The sequence below is a fragment of the Rhinolophus hipposideros genome, assembly GCF_964194185.1.
Source record: "Rhinolophus hipposideros genome assembly, chromosome: 17".
Classification (NCBI taxonomy): Eukaryota; Metazoa; Chordata; class Mammalia; order Chiroptera; family Rhinolophidae; genus Rhinolophus; species Rhinolophus hipposideros.
In genome coordinates, this window is record NC_138063.1 from 1,590,381 (window position 1) to 1,607,103 (window position 16,723).

The window sequence follows — 16,723 nt, forward strand, 5'->3', positions numbered from 1 at the left end:
GACTCCGCTAGCTGCCCTCAACCTCGGTTTCTTTTCTGCGTCTCCTCTGTCCGTCTTTCCATCTTCTTATGAGGATACCCATGACAGTGGGTCAGGGCCACCCTAACCATCTCATCTTAGCTTGAGGACATCTGCAGAGTCCTCATTGCCAAACAATGTCCCATTCACAGGGATCTGGTAGGAAGTGGACGTAGCTTTCTGGGGACTTTATTCAACCCACAATGGTGAGCTGTTCTCAGTAGAGGTGAAGCTTCTTCAGCATTTCAGGTGACCCGCAGGAAGAGTAAGCTTGCTGGAAATTATTTGGATTAATTTACTTCCTTCCATTAGTTTGGGGAATTTGGAGTTTAATTCAACTGAACAAAAACTTCCTGAGTGTGTATCACACACAAGACCCTGAACTATTTGCTGCAGTATGACATGCTGAAGGCTCCTGCCGTCATTATCTGCCGTGTGTGAGAGAGGGAGCCAAGAGCAGTACGATTTTCTTAGGAAAGTCCAAGAGACAATGAGGCTTGGATCACTTATCCTTTACTTGTCAAAAGACCCGTCCAGCGTTATTCAGCAAAATGAAATCTGTATTTTGCTAAAGAGTGCGTGCGGAGCCGTCTTCATGTGACTAAGGGGTGACACCCTGGCTCCTGTCCCGAGCCGGGCAGCGGGGCAAATCCCTCGCTAACACTGGACCTTCCATATGCCCTTCCGCTGCTCTTTTAAATAGTGTTCCTGACTCCCTCATGTACAATTTCCTTGGAGTACCCGTGAATTGCGGGGCGTTAAATCCCCATGAAATAGGCATGTGGGATTTTATCAATACTCGAAAAGGAGTTGTAACTGATAAGCCTGACATTTGCAGACAGCTGTTGGCCTAAGTGGAATTTCTATAGAGCCTTGAGAAACCGGCAGCAACACCAGCAGGAAGGAGAAGAGCTGCTCTAAAGGACTCCGATCAGCACCCTCACTGACATCTGTGGGCCAGAAACCCAGTGTCCTCTGTACCCCACTTACCCCGGACTCCAGCACCCTGGCCTGAGCTTTAACGAGTGCATGGGGGCATGGGGGGGGGGAGTAAGAGCTACTTGAGCAGGGGTAGAGTCACTGCCCACTGCGCCCTCAGCCTTTGCCTGGGTCCCTTCCTCCCACCGGGTTTTCCTTTCCTGAAAGTCAGCATGAAAGGACAGGGCATACAGACTGGGGACACATCGCTTTCCACTGCCCTCCTGACGTCTGCGTCAAACTCCAGGAACCCATGTCCTCTCCTCTCCTGAGAAAGGATCAGATTAAATATGTATATGATCATGGATGTATTTCCCTTAGAATCAGCAGCATTTGCATGCAGTTGATGGATTCCTGGGTCCGTGGGGATGGCTGGTTTGGGCAGGGCGCCCTGGAGCTGTCCCTGCACAGCTGGCCCAGGGGTCAGGGCTCACTGAGTCTTGCCAGGCACCAGACTGCCCCCTCCCCTAACAAACCCTGTGTGGGGCCAGGTCTCCTGGGAAGTGTCAGATTCCATCCCAGACCTGGAATCTGAGTCAGGAGGGTTTCCTGGTCTCCTGCGCCCTCCTGCTTGGCTGTCCTCAGGAGGAGGCCAAGGGTCCAGGGAAAGGCTCTCAGACTCCACCAACTCTGTGTGTCCAGATGACTAATGTCCAAACAGCAGCGCCTTCGGACCAAGAGATGACACCGACCACAAGCCAATAAATGCTGCAGAGCTGCGGGCCCCAGGGCCTGTCCCCAGCTCTGGGCACTACCTAGTGTTTCCTGGGTGCCCTCCACCTGCCTCTGTGATGGAACCCTGTGCTCTCCAGCCCAGCTCCTGTTGCTGGACTGGGGTCCCCGCAGAACTAACCCCTGGTGTTCCCCAAGGGCCAGGCTTTGTGGACGGCTGGCCAGTGGAGCACAGAAGACCCGGCACGGAACTGGCGGGCTCCTCGGTCACCGCCCCGAGAAAAGCAGCGTGAGGAGACGCTGTGTCAGGCCCCTGGGGCCTCACCTAGTGGTTTCAGACACTGAGGCAGGAGGATGGGCTCCCGGAGCCGCAGGTCCGCACAGCCGGCTCTGACCCCGCCCTCCTGGGCCGACCCGCGGGGTCCCCGCGGATCCCGGCTCCGCGTGGCCGTCCCCAGGGCCGTCCCCAGGGTCGTCCCCAGGGTCGTCCTGGCCCCGGCGGCGCCGGCGGGGGCGGCAGGTGCGGCTGAGCGCGTTCACCTGGCGCAGGAGGCCCGGGAGGCGGGGAGGGGCGGGGTGCGCGCCCGGCCTCCGAGCGGCGCCGGCGAGAACGAGCCTCCGGCCGGGCGGCCGCGTCTCCTCCCCGGAAGGCGGGGAGGTGAACGGGACCCCGCGGCGCCCTCGGCCCGGGAGCGGCGAGCGCAGCGCGGTGGGTGAGCGTCGCGGGGACGCGGGGGGACCCGGGGGGACCCGGGGGGACCGGGGGGACCCGGGCGCGGGCGCGGGGCCGGAGCAGGCCCGGGAGGGGGCTGAGCCGCGTCGCATCCCGGGACCTCCGCCGCCCTCCCCGCCGGCGGCCCCGGGTGCTGGGCAGGTGGCAGCCCCGTGGCCTCCCCGCGCGTGACGAGGGTCCGCGGCGGCTGCGCCGGCACCGCCGGGGTCCGGGAGGTCTCCGGCTGGGGCGCGGCCAGTGTCGCCGGGGAGCGCGCGGTCTGGGGTGGCGGTGGGGGGAGGGGCCCGGGCAAAGAGGTCGTTCTGGGCGGGGCGGGGGCGCCGCGGTGACCGCCCCCGGAGCCCCGGACCGCCGCCGACTCCCCACCAGACGAAGCCCCGCTTCCCTTGGAGCCCCGAGCTGGCGACACGCGCCTCCCTGGCTTCCGCCTTCGCAGGGCCGGGCCCGCGCCGTCGCCGGCGGCCACCTGTAACCGCCTGTGCCCCCCCGCGCCGCCCGCCCCGGGCAGGAAGGCCCCGGGCCCGCCTCCCCGGCCGTGGGGTCTCGGGGGTGGCGCGCGTGCTCGGCCCTTGCCTGGCGCCCGGGGCTCTGAGGCTCCTGGGCGCTGGCGGAGGCGCCTGGTTTCCGTGACTCGGGCTCCACTGAGCCCCCGTGTCGGGAGGGAGGCGGACGTTTGTGTGGGGATCTCAGTGAGACGCGGGCAGGACGTGGGCGCGCTCAGGTTCCTGGGGGTTCGGCAGTTACTACGAGGTGACAATCAGCACCATGTGTTCAGGGGGTCGCTGCGTCCGCGGAGGGCACTGGCTTCGCTGGCTGTGTCGGGACGGTGTGAACACAGTGCGGGCGCTGCGCGGCAGCCCACTCCCACGCGGCCGGAAAGCGCGGTTCAGACCCGGGAACTTTGGGGGCCGCCCGTTTAAGCCCCGTGGTTTTCGGAGGTGGCAGCCTGCCCAGCTCAGGAAGACACTTTACAGCCGGGGACCACCCTGGGTCCAAGCCAGGTCAGCCCTGTCCCTTAGGCCCACGGCAGGCTCCCTGTACTGAGGGGGCCTCCGCAGACACTGAGACCCCAGGTGTGCAGAGCTGGGGGAGCTGGGGACAGGATGGCTCTTCCAGGAAAGACGGACGAGATGACCTGAGAGAAGCCAGCAGCCTGAGAGCCATATTTCTACCGGCCAAGAAAACTGCTCATCAGTAGTTTTAGTTTTTTAAGTGGGATAAACAGAAACTTGAAGGGAAACAGTCCAGTTAAAAATTATTGTAAAATATTGGTTAACAGTTAACTCCCAAGGATTTAACTGTTCCGCAATGACATTCAAATCGACTTTGGAAATCTTTCTAAAGTATCACATTTCTGCCCAAAGATAAGAGAGTTTGAGAAAAGTGACTTGTTCTGTGACTTGGCGATGAATTACTCTGTCGTGGTTTTGAATGCAATGGCAATGAACTGAGAGAGAGCAGACCAATCTTCCTTGTGATTTTCCTATTTCCGCCTGAAGTTTGAAATATAACGGAAGGTTATCTTGTTTGAATTTTAGTTTAGATGGTTTAAAACTTGGACACAATATGAGCAGCTGCCTCTGTGCCTTTCTTTCCTACCCAGGTATCCAGGGAGTGTTTACTGACCCCTTACAAATTGCCAGGCTGTGTTCAGAGGGCTCCGTGGCACCTCATCAACAGTCATGACTACCCTCATTTGATAGGACGACCCTATTATACCGTCATTCTTCCTGGCGGAGAAACCAAGGCACAGAGACACCACGGGGGCCGCACAGGACTCGGCTCCTGGGGTCGGCCAGCAGCCCCGAGTGGCTGTCCTGCGTGGCCTGAGTAAATAGGACACCTTGCAGACCTGCCATCCTTTCATCCTGTTTAAAAATCCCACCCCAGTGAGAGGCCACCCCCACCAACACTATGCTTCCTCCCCACGATGATTTGACTATAACGGTGCTGTCATGTGTCTTTGTTAGTCACCCTCTCCTTCACTTCCTTAGCTGTCAATAAAGGAGAAAAGAAAGGACTCTGACTACTTAGTATAATTTTTAGTAAGTAATCATAAAGGACACATCTACTGGTCCGGTGGAGCCCCCAAAGGAAGCTGAGCAGGCCTGATTTGGGCGCTCCGGAGTGGCTATTAACACAGCTGTAGATGTCCTCCGAGACCCCATGCTTCCGCCAAACGTAGCCAATGAGCGATGAGCCACTGCGCTTTTCTCCCGATCCCCACCTGAGTGCAGAGCCTGGCTGTAACCAGAGAAGCGGAAACCGTGGGAGCTGCACACCAGAGATGGAGCGCGAGGGGCTGGGGCTGGGGCTGGGGAGGCAAGTGGATCCGCAGCCCAGAGACCAGCAGGGAGCCGGACCTCGCAGGCGTGAGTGGAGGCAGAATCTCCCTCACCTTGCAACCAGGTAACTGGCAACGCATATTCGGAAACTATTAGGAATGCCTCAGACTCGGTAATTGTTCAAAATCACAAAGGTGGATCTGACTGTTGTTTTATCCTGGACTCTGCGACCTCGAGTAGGTGTGAGGCTCTGTTGTCAAAAACAGGTGGCTGCCCAGAGGATGAAGACTCAGGTGACGCATCTGGAACATGTAAAAATCCTGAAACCCAGTAACACAAAACGAGACGCCCAGGAGAAAACTATGTGAGTCAACAGGCTGGTCCGGAAGAGAAAACCTCACTGAACTGATAAAATATGCGAGTTTAACACATTCGTGATCAGGGAATTGAAAATCACAACATCATTAGAGTAATTTTTATACCTATCATACTGGTGAAAAAATTGAAATTCTGATCACACCGAGTGTTGGGGAGATGTAAAGAGGTGAGAACTCACACTATTGTCAGTGGGGTAAAGAGGAGCAGGCCCTTTAGAGAATAATGTGGAAAAGCTGGAGATGAATGATGTGGAAACGCCCTGCGTGGAGCAGAGACAGGCGTACCCTCCCAGCCTGCGGTCTCTCTCGGTCTCACTCCCAAGTGTGTCCTCTGGGGACAACCTGGCCTCTGTGCAGAGGCACGGACACAAGGTGCTCACAGAAGCCATTTTTAAACCCTTTTTATTTTGAGATAATTGTGGATTTACATGCCATTGTAAGAAGTAATACAGAGCAATCCATACACCCTTGGTAACATCTTGCTAAACTGCGCAACAATATTACAACCAGGGAATTAACACTGATACAATCTATTGGCTTTACTGGGATTTCAGATTTCACCAGTGCACTTGCTCTCATGTGTTTGTGTATGTGCGGGTGTGTAATTTTGTCATGTGTGCAGAATTGTGCAACCCCCACCACAGTCACATCTTATCACAGGATCCCTCATGCCACCCTTTAGAGCCACAGCCAACTTCCCTTTTCTCCCTCCCTAAGCCCTTGATCTGTTCCCCATTTTCTATAATGTCATCGTTTCGAGAATGCTATACAAATGGAATCATGCAATGTGTAACCTTTTCAGATTGGCTTTTTTCACTAAGCACAATCCTTCTGAGATGTCTCCTGGTTCTTGAGTGTTGAGCTCATACTTTTTACTTGCTGAGTAGTAGCCCATGGGATGGGTGGGTTCTTTATTTCAATCATTCACTCTTTGAAGGGTACTTGGATTGTTTCCAGTTTGGGGTTATTGTGAATAAAGCTGCTAGGAACAACCATGTGCAGGGTTTTGTATGAACACAGTTTTCATTTCTCTGGGATAAATGCCCAAGAGTGCAGTCACCAAGTCATCCCATATGCACAAGTTCAATTTTATAAGAAATTGCTGTCATGTTCTCTTCCAGAGTGGCTGCACCGTTTTCCATTCCACCAGAAGGCAGGAGTGATCCAGGGTCTCCACAACCTTGACAGCATTTGGTCTGTGACCGTATTTTAGTTTAGCTGGACAGTAGGTCTGCGGTGACATTGCATCATGATTTCCGTTTGCATTTCCCTCCTGGATAATGCTGTGGAGCAGCTTTCCCTGTGTGTCTCTGCCATCTGCATATCCTCTCAGTGAACAACCTGCTCAGGTTTCATGCCCATTTCCTAAATGAATCGTTTGCGTTGATAGTTCTTTGTGTGTTCTAGGTACTAGTCTTGGTGGTTTGTAGTTATTTCCGGCCAGTTTAGCTTGTTTTTTCATCCTCTCCCCAGGGTCTCCTGCAGAGAGAAAGTGTTTCATGTGATCACATCCTTTCCTGAATTGTGATTTTGGTGTGAAGTGCAGAATCTCATCACCTAGCCTGGGGTCTTAAAGACTTTCAACTTGTTGTATTTCATTTTAAAGTTGTATAGTTTTACTTTTCACACTGAAGTCTGTTGTCTATTTTGAGTTAATTTTGGCGAGTTGTGAGATCTAAGTTGGAGGGTTTGTGGTTTGTATTTGCTCTTGCCGGGCAATATCTGATGGCTCCAGGACTGGGTTAAACATAGGACTCTTCCTCCATGGAATTGTTTTTGCACATTCGTCACAAATGGCCCCCACATATTGTATGGGTCTATTTCTGCGTTCTCTGTTCTGTCCCCTCGAGGAGGGGACTGTGGCTGTCCCTCCCCCAGGACTGCACTGCCTGGATTACGGTAGTTTCAGAGAAAACTTTACCATCACGCAGAGTGAGTCTTCCCACTTTGTTGTTCTTTATCAGAATCATGTTTGTCCTGTGCCTTTCCATAAATGTTAGAATAGGCCTGTTTATCTCTAGAAAACCCTTGGTGAGGTTTTGATAGGAATTTCATCAAATCTGTACATAAATTCGGGGAGAATGAATAGTTCTCCTGTGTGGAGTCTTTCACGCTATGATCGCAAGTTTAGACCTTTTTATTTCTGTCATCAGTGGCTTTGTAACTTTCAGCATACAGATCCTGAATCTGTGTTTGTTTGGAGTGTACCTGTTTCATTTTCTTTGGAGAAATTTTTAATCATTTTTAACTTCAGATTTCACAGGATTGTTGCTAGTATTATAAAAATGTGAATCATTTTTGTGTGTTGATCTTATACTCTGCACCCTTGCTGAATTCCCTCACTCAGTCTAGGAAGTTTTTTTGTAGACTCCTTTTGATACGTACTCAGCCCATCATGTCATCTGTAAATGGAGCAGTATAATTTCTTCCCTTCCAATGTCTATCCTTTTGTTTCATTTCCTTGTCTTATTGCACTGGCTGACACTTCTACCACTATGTTGAATAAGAGTTACAGGAATAAACTTCCTTGCCTTGTTCCTGATCTGAGGGTAAAGCATCCACTTTTCACCATTAAGTATGATGTAGCTATAGGGTTTTTTGTAGATGTTCTTTATTGAATTGACGTAGTTCCCCTCTATTCCTAGCTTGCTGAGGGGTTTTATCATGAATGGGTGTTGGAGTTTGTCAGTTTTTTTGTGTGTGTCAATTAAAATATCCATGGGATATTTCCTATTTAACCTGTTAGTATGATGGATTGTATTACTTACTTTTCAAATGTCAAACCACCCTTGCATATCAGGAATAAATTGCACTGGCTCACATGTATGATAGTTTTATATGTTGCTGGGTTCACTTTGCTAATATTCTGTTGAGGATTTTTGCTTCTAAGTTACTGAGCAATATTGGTCAGCGATTTTTCAGTCTCTGTCCAGTCTTTCCTAGTTTGGGATAACACTAGTCTCATAAAATGCATTGGAAATTGTTCCCTCTTATTCTAATTTCTGGAAGACATTGTGTAAAATTGGCATTAATTCTCCTTTAAATGTTTGGTAGAATTTTCCAGTGAAATCATCTGGGCCTGAAGAGTTCTTTTTTGAGAATATTTCAATTACAAATTCAATTTCATTAACAGTTATGGGATTATGTAGGTTATCTATTCTCTCTTGGTTGAATTATGATAGTTGGTGGTTTTAAGGAATTGCCCCATTTCTTGCAAGTTGTAGAATTCATGGATGTATCATGGATGTATCGTTGTTCATAGAACCCCTTATTATCTTTGTAACAACCACAGGATCTGTAGTGTTAGCCCTTATTTCATTCCCAATAGTGGTGATTTGCATCTTCTCTCTCTTTGTGTGTCAGTCTTGCTGCAGAATGATGAATGTTATTGATTTTTTTTCCCCAAAGAACTAGCTTTTTGTTTCATTGATTTTTCTCTGTTGTTTCTCTGTTTTCAATTTCACTGGTTTATACTCACATCGTTACTATTTTCTTCCTTCCTTTTACTGTCTTTGGATGTATTTAACTTTTCTCTTTTAGTTTCTCGAGTTAGAATTTAGATTATTGATTTAAGACCTTTCCTCTTTTCTGATGTCAGCATTCAGGTTATAAATTTCCCTCTCACCATTATTTTAGCTATGCCCACATATTTTAATGAGTAAAAATTTTGATGTTAAAGAAAGAGAGGAACAGACAAGTGGCCCATGAGGAGGGTTATGGGTATATACTATGATGTATTCACTAAAGTTAAGGTAAATTACCTAGAGCTTCAGGTACCAACATAGGTCAAATTTAAAGGAACAATGTGAACAGGAAAGAGCAAGTTTCAAATAAATACGGTATAATTCTATTTCTTAGGGAAAAAAAGGAAGTACACAAAAGAACACTACATGTTGTGCTCACATGCATATGTGATAAATACAGAACCCAGCAAAGTAGGGCTTTCCACCAGCCTGAATTACAGCATAATCTAGAGCAGCGTGCTGTTCAAGCCAGTGCATTTCCTAACACGGAGTAAATAGCTCTTGCAAATATTTTTGCATTTTAGCATTTACCATGCTTACCAAGGAGAAGCATTATGTTTTCAAGAAAAACTGCCCAGGAGCTCTGACTAGATCTCATTTCCTATGAGAAAGCTGTGGCTTCAGGCTGCAGAGAAACTCCCCCAGTGCCCTAAAGGTGTCACCCCTTTTGTCACCACTGATCAGCCACTGACCCCTTTTCAAAATCAGTGCCTGTTGTGATGCGGTGTGTCCTGTCACATTAAAATAAATGCATCCTTCCTCACTTTAAGTGGAGGCTCCTGAGAGCCTTGTTTGCTGCTTGCCCTGCACAAGAGGTGGCCCCACACTTGGGGGCGTCAGGCCACATGGGATCTCCCAGAGGGCAGCGGCCACACATCCTACCCACCCCTGTGGTTAGAACGGTCAGTGCCACCCTGGGGGCAGGAGCAAGGACAGCGCCACCCGGGAGGTCCTGCAGACATAGGAGGCCACCTGCACAGCAGCTACCAACCTAAACAGAGGAAGAAAAGCTCTCTGCTCTAACTCTGCTTCAGCCGAGTCTGATCCTGAAACCCAGAGGCAACACACACACAACAAACGCACCTGAATCTGATCGGAAGTGACGATGGCCAGCTCCCCACCAAAGCACCAGCCATGGCCTCCGCGTGTCCTCACCTGGCTGGGGCACGAGGTTGGCACTGACGTTCCCCTGGGGGGTCTGCCAACCACCTGCATACGTTTCATCCAGAATTCTGACAAGCCTCAGAGCCCTAGGCCCCCGTTTCTGCCTCCCCACACACGGTCATAGTTGTGGAGCTCAGATGTGTATTTTAATGAGCTCCCAAGTACACTCTGAGGACCCGGCTCTGAGTGAAAGAAGGGTGTGGATGAGAGTGCTGGATGTATGCCTCCATCTACACAGACTTTCCAAACGCACGTGCATGTGCTCACACGCGCTGTCTTACAATCGCGAAATTCTTTGCATTTCACTGATAAGCTGACTATGTGAGAGAGAATGGCTCGTGGAGGATACAGTTCCATGCTGACAGTATATTTTAATTTGCACGCTTATTTTTGATACTTTCTCCACCTTTGGAGAACAGCATTTGATTTCCTGCCTTGTGAGTGCCAGCATATCTGACGAGGAATATTTATAGACACTCATATTCCTCATCCGGCTTCTTGCATAGTTGAAACCTAACATGTTTGCTAAACTATGAAAACGAAAAACATGTAGTGCTGTGAGGCAGGCTCCCCCAATCGAGCAAATGCACGGTTGATATTTAAACTTCGCCGAGCACTGTGACGAGCTGCGCCACGCGTTCCCACGGACAGCAGCATGGGACGCGCTCAGTTCCTGCGCTGGATGAGCAGGGAAGGTGCAGGTCCACAGAGAAGTGTTCCCAAACAAAACATTGGCGGACAGCCCTGCGTTGCCACGCCAGAGGCTGCGTGACTTCCGCAGGGGGCACTGTCCCGCTGGTCGGAAGGGGACCCCGCTGCGGTCTCCAGCGCACTCCGGGCTGTAAATCTCTGCCCTCCTAAACCCACTTCATCCTCCCTCTAGGTCACCTCTAGGTCCCCTCCCTGTCCCGTGTTTATTCTCTTCCGAGTCCCAGTTCACGCTGGGCCTGGGCTGTTCCCGCACCGCCTTCCCTAGACGTCAGTCTCCCTGCCGGGCTCTTAGCCAACGGGGTTGGGAGCCTTTGGCCCCCAAGGGCCTTAAACGTCCCAGGACGCACTTCTTTCTGGGAGACAACACCCTGCACTCCTGCTGATGCGCCCGCAGCATCTGTCCGTCCTCCTGGGCCGGGTTCTGCCTCATCCCACAAGGGCTCCCTGCGCTCCGGTCCTTCTCCAGTCAGACCGTGGGCACCCTTACTGTGTTGCCAGAGAAAGCGGAAATTCAACAAAGTAAACCAAGATGAGTCTCACGTTTTAGGAGCTACGTTTCTCTTTGTGTGTGTGTGTGGGGGGGGGCGTTTTTACTCTGTTTTTTCAGATGTCTACAGATGTAATAACCTTGGAATAGCACAGACCAAGGATTTATGAAGTGCACACACCAGCTGCAGTTGTCTTCCTAGAAATATAAAGAGGATAAATTGTGTTTCAGAGACAGCATAATGCATACAGAGCTTCAATACATCATTTAATATTGCTGTGTGAAAGGTGGTGTGGTCTTAAAAGGGAAATGATGATTCTTTTATTTTGTCATTATTTTTCTATGTCAAGATTTATTTTTGAAGAGAGCAGATTTAAACCAGATATTAAAAGCTAACCTTATTCATTTCAGACCAGTGGTTGGAAATTGTTATGTGAAGGGTGGTAGGACACAGAAGTGTGCAAACCTGGCAGACAGCCTTTCTGACAATGCAGTGAAATGTCATGTGATACACACACACACACACACACACACACATTGTGTGTGTGTGTATGTGTGTTTACATAGGATTGGCAACACCAAAATAAAGTGTGCTATAGGAACTTGAAGTAAATTTTAATGTGAAAGTAGATTAAAACTTGGACAAAATTTCACACTATTGAAAAAAACACTGCATTGGTGCATAAAGGTAGAAAAGGTCCTAGGTGGAATTTTTGTGGGGCTAATACCATATAGTCGTCTCACTGAGTCCCGATCTGAGACTTCACTTGCTTTCATGCCACAGTTGAAGAGGAATCTGACCAATGTCCCCTGGACGCCACTCACGGAGATAGTTCCTGACTTCTCTCAGTGGGCCACACTTACTCACCACCATGCCTGAGGTCCTATGGGCCTGACGGGGGATGGTTTGGGTGTTCCAAATCCCAGGCGCTCCCCATCCTTTTCTTAGACCTTCCTAGTCACTTTCCCTAGAGTTCACCCCACAAGGATGACACAGTGGATTTCGTGACTAATTACAGATGTTTGCATAGTATGTTCTGGACACCCAGGGACAGAGTTCTGAAAGTGGGCAGAGAGGAGAGAGGCGGGATGCATTCGTTCCTCAGCAGGTGAAACCCAGACCCACACTGCGCCCTGGGCTTCACGAAAGAAAGAACACACAGGTGGGGTCTCCGTGGGGCGCCACCCTGGGCTTGCCTATGGTGTGTAGCCTGTCGGGGCAGGTGACCAGGCTGCCCTCTCTCCTGGAGGCTGGTGTCTGTACCAGGAGCCACGTGGATCAACCTGGTCTCAATGTTTCTGGTTTAACATTTGGATGAAGTTTACAGTAGAGTGCAGTCTCTGAATTAGCACTTTGAAACTGTAATGGTTCCTGTGAGAGCCCTCCCCACGTGAATGGTGGGTTGGTTCTGCTTATTGTAACTAGTGGTACGTGTGTCGAGCACTGCTGCACACTCATGTGGTCACAAGTGCCCCTTTCCTCTGAAGGGCAGAGTCCCCGCCTGCATGCTGGGTCCCCTTGTCGGCCCAGGTTAGGGTCTGCACTGGCCCTCCACCATGGGAACCTTGCGTGCTCGTGCATGGGGAGGGCTGCTGGTCCAGGCTCCAGTGGACCCCTTGCTTGGAGTCTGCTGCTCCGGCTGTCCCCGCGGCCGACCTTGGAGGTTCTGGTCCAGAGCTGAGGGAGGCAGGTCCGTCTGCAGGGCCAGCACCTCTGGCTTTGCCCACCACCCTCTGAGCTTGGCACCCACCATCTGTGCCAAGCCCCGTTTCCTCTCTGGGAGCAGTGCCCGTGGGCAGGGGTGCCCCGCCACTTCCTTTCTGCGGTGTCCTTTGTTCCTTCTCAACAAGGGCTTCTGTCTTCAGGGGAGATGCTGCCCTAGTTAGGCCTTCGCCCACCTGCTCCTGAGCACTGCTCTTGGGGTGCGAGGCTGCGGAGACCTGGCCCCTCTAACTGGCCTGCTGGCCCTTGCCGCCACGCCTCCACTCTGGCCCCTCCTGTCCACACGTTGTTCTGGTCAGGTGTGATGCCATGATCCAAGGATGGGCCTGGTGGCCTCGAAACATGCGTGTGCTGTGTGTGTGTGTGTGTGGTTTGGGTAGAGGTAATAGCTTCAGTGTTTCATCCCGCACTCCCGCGGTCACTTGGGTACTTATTGAGCACCTGCTATGTGGCAGGCATTGTCGTATGTGCTAGAGACACAGCAGTGGGCAAAGTGAAGGCCGGGCTTCCCCTGAGGACAGACCACAGGCACAGGTCTGCTGGGTTTTGCTTTCTGGTGATGCACTGTCTCCCTGTAAAGCTGTGTGAGGCCAAGGAGCTGAGGCATGTGGACGCTCTCCTGAGAGCAACAGGCCGCCGACGGGTGTTTACTTGTCGTCCCAGGGCCCCGAGGACACAGAAAAGGAATACAGCATGCACGTGTGTGAACGTGTGTGTGTGATCCCCCCTGCTCCTCACTCCTCTATCTGGCACCAAGCACCAGTAGACACTCACATAATGAGTTTTCATCGTCTCTCGTCTTGGCCTGGGCCTCTGGCGTGAGGAGGCAGCTGTCAGCAGTCGGACACTTCACAGATGGCTTTGCTCAACACTGGTCAGGAAATGCTCAGTGTTTGAAGGTCTCAGGTGGCTGGTCAGCAGATGCAGAGCAGGTGGTGGGTCCAGGCCCATCCCTGTGGGAATCAGAGTGCAGTTCCCAGCTACTGGGCCCTAAGCCCCCCAGTACAGACCCCTCCTTTCCCCAGGAGGACAGCACATGGGGGTCGGAGGCCAGGGGACACTTTTGAGGCTGCCGGCTGCTTGGGGCAGTGGGGACCAGAACTCAGACGTCCTCCCGACTGCTCACACGCTTTTGCAGTAAATCCGTCCCATATGGTCTTTGGATGTTGCCACCTGTCATTTGATTTCTGTGATTAGAGTCAAATTAGATAAGGTCAAATAAGAAATGTTGTGATTTAGGGCAGTATAAGTCATGACGATACTTTATTATAACTGTGATGTGTGTCAGGTAGGCACATTGTAGCAACTATACTCGGCAGAGATGTCTGTATTTTTCAAACCATGTTCTCTATTTCCTATAAAAGACATTCCTGAATAATCTTGATTTTGGTGGAGCAGTAAAAGGTCAGGCCTCAACCTATGGTGATAAACCATTGCCTTCTGAGAGGACGCTGGCCTTTTTCCTCCTTAAAGATACCACTTAGAAACTAAATGGCATGCAGAAACCCCTTCAAAAGTTCAAGTTCAAAATGCAAGCTCATCGCCAGCCTTAGGTTCATAATATATGTCATGTGCTCTAGATAGCTGTCATTTAAATATTAGTTTAAATACCATTTTTAATAACAGAGTTTTAAAAGAGACTTAATTTCATGGTATGTTTCTGCAATGCTCATTATTTCCTGTCAGTCCGCAAAAGTTTTCACGTCGGAGGAAAGAGGCATGCAGCCCTGGCCCGTGTTGGCCTGGAGGGTTTAAGTCTTCAGAGCATCCATTAAAAGGTGTGAAATGAAGGGCAAAGTGCCCTCTAACCTTTCCATGGAGCTCTGTTCCTTAATAAATGCAAGACTTAATGCATCGAGAAATCCTTCTTTTGAGGAAATTAAGCGCCTTGCCCAAGTCATCCAGTCAGGTCATGGCCGAACTTGAACCGGAACTCTGGAGACCGCATGTTGTGTTGTAGCCACACACACAGCTCAGACCGAGGCCCTGCCGATAACTGCTGAGTGAGCTCGTGTGACCGAATCTTTCTGACCTAAGCGTTTCGTCACCTGTAAGATGAAGGGCAGAACAGTACCTCAGTGGAGAGTGAAAGGATGAAGAGGACGTACTTCTGAAGCATTCACATAGCGCCTCACAAACTGCCATGGCCGCCATCCAAGATTCCCGACCCCCAATTCAGAGTCCTTCTCATTGCATCATACTCTCTTGGGACCTGTCTCCCTCCCTTTTCATTAAATATAATTGTCCTTTGCTAGCACCCTCTTTCTACTGTGTGTTAAGAAATGAGGACTTGCCTGGTAAGATGTTGCATGCCGTGTAAAGATGTGACACCCAAAAGCGTGGCTCGGAGCCACGCCTCCTGGGGGCCCATGGTGGGATTGATGACCATGCATAGCATTCTTTCTTCTGATTAGAATCTGGAAGGTTCTAGAAGATTCTGGAAGGAAGTCACCCAGTAAAATAGTGCACCCATTAGGAGATGGGCTCTGAGCCACGTCTCCTGCAGGACTGGCAGGATCGGTGATTGTAATTGGAGATGTCAGATCAGCAATTCTTGAATTCAGTGTGCTCCATGTTTTTGGAAAGGTTGGGTTTATTTTAGTCAGCTCTCAGACTGTAGCTCTTTTTGGCCCAGGCCACGTGCAAACCCGTACCTGAGCTGACACATCTCCCTACACACAACTATCAAGCTCCGTCATGCCCGTTGCTAAAGAAGGTATGGGCGGTTCTGGAGGTGGATTAAAACGCGCTGGGTGAAGCAAATGCTCTTGTCCTTTGATCACTGGCTGTGGCCAGAAGCAGTGCCCGAAGTGTCCGTGCGCCCTCTGTTCCCAGTGCCAGTATCCTGGGTCATGGGCTCACACGGGCCTGAGGTGATGACACACGCCTGTCCCCCTGCCTTGACAAAGGAGGGAGATGGGGTACAGGGGCCAGTCACAGAGGGCAAAGTGCCTGCTGGGGTTTATTACTCCTCTGACTAATGGCTTGTGTCCTCAGGTGCCTGTAAAATATTAACTATTTCCACAACTGCTCCAGGAAGTATCATTTACCCTCTGGGTGTATAGATAAGGAGGTGCATGGGCCCAAACCCTCCGAGCAAGCCGAGAGAGCACCTGCCTACAAGAGGGGGCATGCCCTGGGCACTCTTACCCACTCAGGTGCTTCTCTCTGGAGCTAGGGCCTATCTTGTCCCAGCTGCTGGGCCTCTGGGTGGGACAGTGGGAGGGGCACACCTGCTCTGGAGGCTGTGCACAGAGGCCAGGGGTACCCACCCTCACTGGCGATGACTGACAGGCCACCAGGGCTGCCAAGTCTCTAGACTCCCTGCCTGCCCGCCCGGGAAAGGGTGTGCCCTGCCTGCTGGGCCAGCTCCCCTCTCTGAGTCAGAAAGGCCCGTCCCACGTGACTGTAGGCCTGGCTGGCATGCCAGGTGTTCCAGAGCAAGGTCAGTTTCCTGTGACTTCCTATTTTTACACAGAGAATTTGGTCTCTCTCTGTGAGAGCTGAGGAAAGTCAGCACCTTGCCTAACCGTGGACTTGCGACTGTATTGAGACTGTCTACAGGTCAATCTAATGTAAGTGTTATGGAACTCCTGTTTGACCTGCTTCTCTTTTCCTCCAGGAACATGCGTTGTTGTAGTTGGCAGGTGATGTTAGAGCCATGCCGGTAGCTGGGATCTCCAGGACGAAATTTGTTGCCTTGTTTTGATGATGGCTTTATCTACAAAGTCAGCTAGCACGGTGAGGGACGCAGTCAGATTTCCAACCAACTTCATTTTTCTGCAATTCCGTAATTTTCTTTTAAAATGATTTTTGATAACTTTAAGGCAGTGTTCTGTGCTATAAATCTACTTATATCTTATAAGCCTGGAGAAAACAAATGATGGAGATAACTAGCTTATGGATATTATGTGCTACCCCAAAGCAAAAATTCCTATACCCCAAATCTAGCCGCCGGTTCCTTCTCAGACACTTGTTATGTGGTGAGTCCAGGCTGAATTCTGCAACTGCTTCTGTTGATCAGCGCCCTGAGAACTCCCACTGCCTTGAA

General features: G+C 50.8%; 1 protein-coding gene across 7 annotated transcripts in view; it reads left to right on the top strand.

Annotated features, from left to right (window-relative positions):
• Positions 1–2,258: 2,258 nt before the first annotated feature.
• The window catches only part of MBP (myelin basic protein), an 86,794-nt gene continuing 72,329 nt past the window's right edge, over positions 2,259–16,723 (top strand). For 2 of the 7 annotated variants that reach the window (XM_081078085.1, XM_081078089.1), the window contains exon 1: positions 2,259–2,377. The gene's annotated coding sequence lies outside the window, so the exon portion shown is untranslated. Of the gene's footprint in view, positions 2,382–16,294; positions 16,414–16,723 lie in introns of all 7 variants that reach the window. The other 5 variants (XM_081078088.1, XM_081078090.1, XM_081078086.1 and 2 more) reach the window with 4 other exon arrangements.